General features: G+C 45.3%; 1 long non-coding RNA gene across 1 annotated transcript; it reads left to right on the top strand.

The window, feature by feature from the left end:
• Positions 1-1,856: 1,856 nt before the first annotated feature.
• On the top strand, positions 1,857-5,430 carry LOC109275478 (uncharacterized). The gene is made up of 2 exons (XR_002084187.2): positions 1,857-2,208; positions 5,178-5,430. It is a non-coding gene; the product is annotated as an uncharacterized LOC109275478 (long non-coding RNA).
• The last annotated feature ends 4,837 nt before the right edge of the window (positions 5,431-10,267 follow it).

Below are 10,267 nucleotides of genomic sequence, written 5' to 3'. Positions count from 1 at the left end.
TGATATGCAAACCATGATAGCGTATTACTCGGATTTGCTGGCATTCGAGCCTTCCTGGAATAAAATGTCACTTGGTAATTGCAAGGCAACGGGTAAAAGCTCCTCCTTCTCCAGGTGACCAAGGTATAAAAAAAGAAGAGAAATGTGTTTTGGAACTTAAAGGACCTACCTGAGCTCTTAAGTACTGAGTTAATTTTACAAGTAAGACTAGTCTTTATGTGTTTAAGTCCTGGACTTCCAAAGGGATGTCTAAGCATGGCCGGTAGACATGGAGAGGGAGACGGAACTGGCTGGCTGTATAAAGACTGCTGCTGACTCCTGGATTTCTATCCCTTCAGGTCACGTCCCCATTCCCTCTATCTGATTAAAGTAATTCAAAGACTGCCATTGAATTTGAGGGTCCTTCTCCAGCCCATCTTATTAGCCAAGCACCTGTTCTATTCACTCAGCATTCTGGAAGCATAAAGCTAAAGACATACTTTTGGTTCATTAACTGTCTAAAAACCTCTCTTTCTTTCCACGTCTTACCACCTGGAGCGCACCGTCTGAGACAGCAGGCACCAGCACACGTGGCTTACCCAAAGTGCTTTAACTTTATAAAATGCACGCTGGATTTTGAAGACTTAGCAGGGAAAATATCTCATTGATAATCCCTTTTTATACTGATTACATGTTGGGATAATAATATTTTAATTATGTTTGGTTTAATTAAATATATTATCGAAATTAATTTCACTATTTGAATTCTCATTTTTTTAACAAGTCTGAGAAACAGTTTTAAATTGTATCTATGGCTCACATCTGCGGCTACCATAGCATTCCTTCAGAGCAGCCCTGCCCGGGAGATGACGTGGTACCAGAACTAAAGATGTTTACACCAAGCAGCAAGCACGGGCTAGGTTTTCTGAATTTTCTGGAATTCTGGAAACTGGAGGGGGAAATGAGATCTCAAGAACTCATCCCAACATAAAACTCATTCCTAGAGATCATCCGAGTCCCATCCACAAGTGCAACAGAGAAAATATTGCAAAGTTCAGATGCTCCATCCAGGTCTAGGGCAACACGCACAATCCAATGTGGGCACCTCTCTCCCTTGGGGATACTTCAAGTGAGGCCTGGCGTGAGTTCACTGCTGCTGGAAGCAATGAAGCGGGGTGGGGGGGGGGGGGCGGGGAATGGGGTGGACGAAGAGGGAAGACTTGAGGAGAGGGAGAGAAGGGGAAGGGACAGACTGAGATAGGAAGTGGAGGGCATAGTGAACATATGGATGGGAAGATAAGGAAGGCTATCTCTACCGTGGAAAGAAACAAACCCCCTTCCCCACTGCTCAGGGTAATCCGAAGGCTAAGACCGAGAAGGCCAGTGTCCACAACAAAGTTGACAATGCCCAGGGAGGTAACTCAAGAGGGTCGCTCCACTCAGCAAAGAAAGGCACAAAACGGAAGATAAAGGCACACCGAGGCCTTAGAATACCCCTATGCAAGATGGACAAAGCCACATCCTGGAGCTCACTCACTTCTCAGCCTTTCATCTTTGTCAGCGGTCATAAACCCACCGTTTCGCTAAGTGCAGCTCCCTTTTCAGGGAGTCTTAAAGCACATGGCACTACCTCGTGACTCCATGAAGATGGGTCTCTTTCACACTCTTCTCTTCAATCTCACAAAATAAAATTAAAATTAAAAAAGCATACTCCTCTTATGAGAAAATATGCATTTCTTTTTGTCTTTCAGGGCCAAATAGAGTCCATCAGAACCAGGGTGCCTTCTAGTAAGACCTCCGGCGATGGCTCTGCACGGATCCATCCAGGTGGTGCCCAGGTCACAAAGGGCCGTATTCTGAGAGTTCACGTGTGGGGTGGTTGTCTCGTGCTCAGAACACACTGTCAATGGAAAAGGAAATTAAGGAGAAGCAAATGGCTAGAGAAAGACCCAGGCTAGCCCAAAAGGTCTCTTTAACCATAAACCTGAACGACATGACGGAGTAGTCCTAGTTTGAGGAGCCATGGTGCGGCGCTCAGCGGAGAGAAGGAGGGAAAGGGGACAAAAGTGCTTTCGTGCTATCGCGGACAGGAGGGAACCCTGTCAGCAGGAACCAAAGACCGGGCTAACGGCTAACGGAACAATGTTCATCAGGACCCGTTACTCCGGCAAACGCACCCAGTCAAGCTCGCAGGAAGAGAGACGGGGGCAAGGACTTAGATACAAGCAGGTGAAATGCACGCAGACTTAGGTGAAATGCAGGCCGACAGGCCCAGCTGGGGATGGCGGCAGAACGGCTCCCCCCCACTCCTATTTCCTCCTCACTGGAGGCCCAAGAGGCTAAACCACAAGTTCCTGCCACCTTGTTGTTGTAATACTATTTCGTGGCACCCCTGGGCCAAGAGACATACCCAACATTCTGTCTATTAAATAGGTAGATTCTCACACTTTGGAATCAGTCTGAACTCTGCCACCCCATTTCCTGCTCCACTCAACTTTTACACAATACTGGCTTTTTAAGGGTAGTAAACCCCAAAAGCCTAGCTTTGCAAAGATATGATATCATTAGAAAGGAATGCAGTGACCTAATCCCGAAACTATGAACTACCTTGAGCCAGTAGTTCACAGGGGAGCTGACACATGTTATTTGTTTTCCTAAAAAAAAAAAAAAAAAAAAATTAAAATATCACACGGCCTCCCCGTGAATCACTGTGGCACCCCAGGGTACCTCAGAGAACAGTTTGGGAAACTGTAAGTTTAGCCCATGCCACTGTAATCAAGAGTGTCCTTGCTGGTTTTCATTTAAAACAAACAAACAAACAAAAAAAATCTACGTGGCCCATTGTAACCTCTGATCTATTCTCTGTTAAGGATTCTACATCTAAGCCACAGCCGCCTTTGGGTAACTGATAAACCCCGGGGCGACCCAGAGAGATTCTGCAGAGCCACAGACAGGGAGGACAGGGGGCGCCGTGGCAACGGACCGATCAATCCGTCCCCTTTAACTACTTCACCCTACAGTAGAAGTGGGACAGGTAGAAGTGTCTGAGGCAGTATGTATGTTTTTCATTAATTAACAGGTGAGATAAGTGTTGGGTCAATATTACAGACTGCTCACGGGAGGTGGGTGCCTTATGTATGTTTAATGATAATCACGTGATTTTTGTCCCTGCTAAGGCTAACAAACTAAACTCTAAAATAAGCAAAGACTGTACTGAGACCAAAATAGAGGAAAGTCAAGTCTGTCCAGTCATTCATTCATCCCTCCGGCATTCTACACGTTAAGTTTCTTTCATGTTCCAGGGCCCTGTATACTTCACAGGGACCAGAGCAATGAACAAGCCAGACCCAACGTGGCCTCTGTCGTGTCTAGGGCAACAGTGATTTTTTCCATCTGCCCCACACCAAGAGCGAATCTTCAGGCTTCATCTTACCTGACCTCTTAGCAACATGTGGCCGAGTGATCACCTCCTCTTTCCTGGAACATTTTGTTCACTTGGCTTCCACGACCTCTTCTGTCCTCGTTGTCTTCTTACCACTGGCTGCATCTTCCCTGTTTCTTCCTCTTCTCAGCCTCCAAAGCTGGTTGCCCTGTGGCTTGGTTCTTGGCCATTTTCTCCACCCTTACTCTCCCCCTGGGTGTTTCCTTGTGGTCCCATGACATCAAATATCATCTCTATACTGTTAATTCCCACATTCCTATCTCTGGCTCCCACTTTACTCTGGGGTTCTAGACCCGTGTATCCAATCACGTACTTGAAACCCTCACTTTGAGACTAACAGGTATCCCAGATGTACTATGCTCAGAACAAAGTCCCGATCTCCTCCGACCCCTAAACCCTGATTTCCCCATCCCAGGAAATGGTACTTCCATTCACGCTCAGGCCAAACACCCAGAGCTCTTTCTTGATTCTTCTGTTTCTTACCACAACATCTAATCCCTCAGCAAGTCCTGTTGGCTCTGCCTTCAAAACCTATCCTGAATCTAAACGTCCCACACCATCTACCCCACTTGCTGCAATACACTAATGCTCTCCCTACCTATTTCCACTCTTCCCTACTCAGTCTATTCTCAGCACAGTAACCAGAAACGCCTCTTTAAGATATAAGTTAGACACTATCAATCCTTTACCTACTATCCACTCCCTTCAAGGAGTTCCCATCACACTTGAAATCCTTGAGCTCCCTGCTGCAGTCTCTAAGGACCTAAATGATCTGGCAACACTACAATCACATTAGGGCTCCCGTTGCTTTTACCTCCTCTAGGAACCCTTCTCCTTAGATCTACAGGTGACTCAGTCCTCACTTGAATCAGAGAAGCCTTCTCTGGACACCCTTTCTAAATATTCTTCCCCTCCTTCTGAACGCCATCATTCTGCTCTGTTTCTCTCTGTAGCACTCACTACCCCATAAAATTACATCTGAGGTAGGAATTGTTGACTGCTCCTCCCATTAGAACATGAGGTGAGTGCACGTACTCTGTCTTGTTCGTGCTGGCACTCAGTGGGCTCTCGAATACTTAGTGGAATAACAGTCTTCTGCCTTTGCCGAGTTTACGTACTGTGAAAGATGACACAGAAGAGACCTGGGTATATGCTACCTCATTTATCTTTTTAAATTTCTGTGAGGTGGGTACAAGTATCAACCCTAAGAGAGGGTTAAGTCTCTTGCTCAAGATCCCAGAGGTGATCAGAGGGAGGGTTTGGATTCATCTCAGACCCATGGCACTACTGGGCTGTACCCTTAAGCCACCAGGCTATGCTAAGTATACCGCCTGTATACCGTCCTCTGGGAAGGGGTGGGCTGAGCCCCAATGACATCCAATGCTTCAATTCTACCTCCCGTCACAGAAAACAATGTCGTCACTTTGTACTGCTTCAAACTGAATTTCTCCATTTAGTCGCAAGGACTCTTTTACCCCAGTACAACTTGGTGATGACAACTGGCAACAGACCAAGGCCGAACAGGTGCATACAGAGACCAGGTGGTGTTGCGGGGGTGGGGGGGCTGAGGCATCACATGCGACACTGGCCATGCTAGTTCACTACCCAGAGTACCCACACTATGAATTTCCCCCTTCTAAAGATTTACACATTTGAACGAGAACCGCTAGGTGACAAGTTCACGAGTCTGGTTGGATTCAACCACAGCAGAATACTGCAGCAAACACCTCGTCCTTGGTTCTTTATCTGTCACCAGGAAAATCAGTCGCCTGGCTGGTGCAGAAACACCAAATGAACTCCTTGCCTTAAACTTTGCCTAACTGACTGTGCCCGCTACGGTGCCTCAGATGGACCCCACTTACAGCCTGATACAACACTAAGAAAATTTTCTGGAAGCCCCCGGCTCAATTCTGGAACAGCACAAGACCTAAAAACAGGTACCACAAGATCAGAGAGACATTAAGGTGACATCACTTCTTTCTTCTACGATAATAAAATTAAAAACCGCCCATCTGTGCACCCTATCAAGATATCACCGGTTCTCACTGTTCAGGCCACACAGCACACATACAGACCTTACTCACACACCCGTACATACTCCCTCCTTATTCGCCCCGGTGGTTCCTAACTACACAGAGGGTAAAGAGCACCGGCTATGAATAATGATGCATAGTTACTTCCCTGCAAATATTACAAATGCGAAAAAAAATCCAGACTCATTCCAAAAATTATAAAGAATTATTTTAAAAAACAAACTAAGTATATGTCTTCAACTCTACTACTGAACAGGAGCCAAAATTACTCTTGTGTTCTAAGTTTACCAAAAATAATACAAATTGTGACATTTGGCAACACTGAGAACCGAATTTAAAATCACTTTTGACTCTAAACCCATAAATTTTATAAAACTGGTAATAAGTGCTCCTTGCTGTGAGATGACCCATTTACGTAATAGCTTTGAGAACTCCATTCTTTCCTAAAAATCAAGGCTTAGAAAATGTGGGTGGGCAGGGAGGAACAGAAAGGGAAAAAGCAGAATGTCTGAGGGTGACAGGGAGTTTCACTGCTTACAGAATAAGAGAAAAGCTGTCCCCCATGCATACGCCCACCCCATACACACCCATCTTCCCTCCTTAACCCCGGGAGAAAGTTTTTTAAGCCAACACAACTCATCTCCCATCTACTTTCTCAGCTGGCAGTATTTTCGCTGGACTTTTCTAGTTCCTGGACATTTTCTGGTCTCTGGACTCCAGGTCTCCAGTCTTCAGATAAAAGATGAGTCTACAGATGGGCTGAGAAGGCAGCCAGCCCCTAGGAGCAAGGAAAGCCAGGAGAGGGGACCACCCTCCCTTGACTAAATTCCTAGAGATGAAATGATTTCTAAGTAGTGCTTTGCAAGATCCTGGCAAGATTGATTTCTGGATGCAGAAAAATGAAAATTAAGCAAAAAAAAAAAAAAGGTGGGGGTAGATTCAAACAATAGCCACCATCACAATGCTCAAATGTCTGAAGAAAAGGAGTCCCTAATCTCTTTGTCCTTGACACTCCCCGGCTGGTTAGCCGTCAACAGCATCACCAGCACTAAGGCCCGCAGGCCTAGTCGGACAATTTTTAGGAAACGAACTGTCCTTTCACCCTGCAAATCAGACAACAGCTCCAGCTCCCAGTTCCTACAAAGTGACCAGGCTCCTTAGGAACCAGAAACCAAGGAGAGTTAGAAATGAGGCTCCAAAAAATCATTTCACTCAATCTCTTCATTTTACAGGGGCCAGATTGCTAAGCCAGCTCTCTTAAATCTCTCTAAGGAAGTTAGTGAAGGACCTGGGTTTTGAGCCTCATTCTCCTAAATCCCCAATCTACCGCATCTTGCTGAAAAAAATGAACGGATTGGCTGTCCATCCTTCCATAAATAAATAAGAACACAGGTTTAAAAACCATATATATGGCCAATATGCCTTAGTGGTTAAGACTACCTCTGAAGCCAAACTGGTTGGTTTATGTCTTGGCTCTGTCCCTTACCAGCTATGTGACCTTGGGCAATTTATTCAACCGTACCTCAGTGTCCTCATCCATAAAATGGGAAGAAGAATAATAGCAATAACAACCAGCATGAGGGTACCTACCTCATTGGGTTTGGGGGCAACTTCAATGAGATAATATGTCTTATTAACCTATTTTAAAATGAGCAATCAAACACTGAAGATAATGTCTACCACATCGCAAGTGCTATGTGAGTACCAGTATTCTTTCAAATTTGATTAAGACTATAAAGAAATAGGAAAAAGAGGCTAGGTCTCACTCTGCTTTATTTCTCCGGGCTCGTTCTAAATAGTTCTCAAATACACAAGCTTCGTTTGATAAGAGCATTTTGCAAGGAATTCAATAGTGTGCTTTCGTGTATTGCCTAGATCTAATTAGTGCAATTATTCTAGGCAATTTAAGAACAAGAATAAAAGTGGGGACAGATCCTACTGGTATTTAGCTCTAATCCATGACTTCTGGTTTGAGAATTGCTATCGATTGGACATCTGTATACTGTACTCCAGGATGCTCGGTGATGTTCGAAGAGCCCATGCTTGTCGGTCTGATTCTGGAAGCTCAGTCCGTCAGTCCCAGGGCGGGCAGCAACTCCTCCCAGCTTCTGGGTTCTGGGAACTTCCAACTCCCTCCTTTTGATCCTCCGGCCCCAGGGCCATAGCTGCCTCCGGCAATTACTATCTTTATTACCTCAAAGCTCTCCTTTGTGCCTTTTTAGTCTTCCCAGTCCTGCTTAACAAATTCCTGATACCAGAATCTCTCCATGACAATAACTGAAGTGGCTTCTCTTTTCCTGCCTAGACCCTGGCTGACGCACCACTGGGCGGGCACTGGGCGGGCACTGGGCTCCAGCTTTCTCACATGACACAAAATCACCCCTTGTGAAAATCGACAGAGAAAGCCACTCCAACTTTCACCTGGAATGTTAAAATCCTTCGTGCCCCTTACAGTGTTCTCTGCTCAAGGTCTTTTTTGTTTAAAGTTTATTTATTTTGAAAGAGAGAGAGGTGAGACAGAGAGAGAGAGAGAGATGAGAGAGAGAAAGAGAGAGAGCAAGCAGGGGAAGGGGAGAGAGAGAGAGAGGGAGACAGAGAGAATCCCAATCAGGCTCCATGTTGTGCAGAGCCCGATATGGGGCTCGAACCCACAAACCGAGAGATCATGACCTGAGGCGAAATCAAGAGTCGGGGACTTAACCTACTGAGCCACCCAGGTGCCCCTTCTCTTCTTAATGTCTAACTTCAGTTTATCCACTTGAGATTATGGGATCTTCTTCAATTAGTTAGTTGTCACTGCAAACTAAAGACACGCTCCCCACTGCCCGGACATACTCTACATACGAAATTTCTTATAATCCCTACTACCTTTCCAATTTTCTCTCTTTCCTTTGGGTTTGTAAAATGAGCTTCCAACTCTAAAAGACACCATCTAAAAGTATCTATGTGTGAAGATATGTTTCTAATACCTAAGAGTGGAGGAAAACTTGCCTCTGGGCATGTTTGCTTATTAATTTAATAAAAGCATTTATATATAAACTGTAATATATTATATATAATATGGAGTTGTACACGACCTATAATACACATAGTACATCACAGAGCATATATAATATGTATCGTGTTCAAGGATGCCTGCCTGGGTGACTCAGTCGGTTAAGCACCGGACCTTGGCTCAGGTCATGATCTCACGGTTCATGGGTTTGAGCCCCACGGTGGGTTCTGTGCTGACAGCTCAGAGCCTAGAGGCTGCTTCAGATTCTGTGCCTCCCTCTCTCTGCCCCTCCCCCACATACACTCCCACCCCCACCCCCCGCCTCAAAAATAAACAAACATTTAAAAAATACACATGTATCATTTTCACAGGCCTAATGTATTTATGTTGCCAGTCACATACTCCGTACCATAAGTACATAAATCCTGTGAAATTCATTTATTATTTTTAACGGACTGTTATTTATACAACTTAGTGCTTTTTAAAGTCTCTTCTTTCCCTCCTCCTATTTGATTGTGAGCTCCCTGAAAGCACGTACACATGCAAGCGGGTGTGTGTTTGTGTGTACGTATGCCTGGCACTGAGCCTTGCCCTGTAAATGTGTGTCAGATTGAGTTATAATCACAAATCTACCGAGATTTCAGTCCACATCTCGGTCACCTTTGATCCCTCCGTAGCTACGCAGAACAACGTCTTGGTTAAAGTCGATGCTCAGAAAATATCAAGTGACTGACACACAGAAGCTCTTAAAACACGATCAGAAAAAAATACATTTTTTTTCTGTAAAGTGTCGACGGAGCCTGAAGAAAAAGCACAGAGGAAGAAAGGCTAGAATCAGAAACATAAAGGGGCGCCTGGGTGGCTCAGTCTGTCGAGCATCCGACTTCGGCTCAGGTCATGATCTCGTGGTTCGTGGGTTTGAGCCCCCGGGTCGGGCTCTGTGCTGATGGGTCAGAGCCTGGAGCCTGCTTCAGACTCTGTGTCTCCCTCTCTCTCTGCTCCTCTCCCACTCATGCTCTGTCTCTCTCTCCTTCAAAAATAAGTAAAAACGGGCGCCTGGGTGGCTCAGTCGGTTGAGCGTCCGACTTTGGCTCAGGTCATGATCTCACAGTTTGTGGGTTCAAGCCCCGCATCAGGCTCTGTGCTGACTGCTTGCTCAGACCCTGGAGCCTGCTTCAGATTCTGTCTCCTTCTCTCTCTGCCCCTCCCCCGCTCACGCTTTGTCTCACTCTGTTTCTCAAAAATAAATTTAAAAAAAAAATGTAAAAAAAAAATAAGTAAAAACATTTAAAAAAAATTTTAAAAAAAAAGCTACATATCAGGTTCTGTGCTGACAGCTCAGAGCCTGGAGCCTGCTTCAGATTCTGTGTCCCCCTCTCTCTGCCTCTCCCCTCTCTTTCTCTCTCTCTTTCTCTCTCAAAAATAAACATTAAAAAATTAAAAAAAAAAAAAAAGGAAATATAAAGAGGACGTTACGCCATGCAGTTTAAGGGTTGCGAAAGGGGATCCTCTAACCCTTCACCTTGCCACTTCCCTGCCCCCTACTAATTCTACCATGAACAGTGTCGTTCTTCGGCCCAGTTAAAACACAAACACCTCTGAAAATTGTGGTACTTTAGTCAGTTGACCAGCTCTTTTACTGAAACCAGTTTAGATTTAGATTAGTGGGTCTGGACACTGGCCCTGAGAGACATCTGGACAGTCCAGGGCATTCTGGGCTGTCACCACTGGTGGCATTCGGTGGTGAAGGCAGGGATGCCACGTGGGCCCGCGCACAAAGAATCACCCACGTCCCACACGACTTTCAAGTATCCCATC

This window comes from Panthera pardus, unplaced genomic scaffold (genome assembly GCF_024362965.1).
Source record: "Panthera pardus isolate Hobbes unplaced genomic scaffold, ASM2436296v1 HiC_scaffold_20, whole genome shotgun sequence".
Taxonomy (NCBI): domain Eukaryota; kingdom Metazoa; phylum Chordata; class Mammalia; order Carnivora; family Felidae; genus Panthera; species Panthera pardus.
The sequence above is the reverse complement of the archived record's forward strand: the minus strand, read 5'-3'. Positions and strand labels throughout refer to the sequence as shown.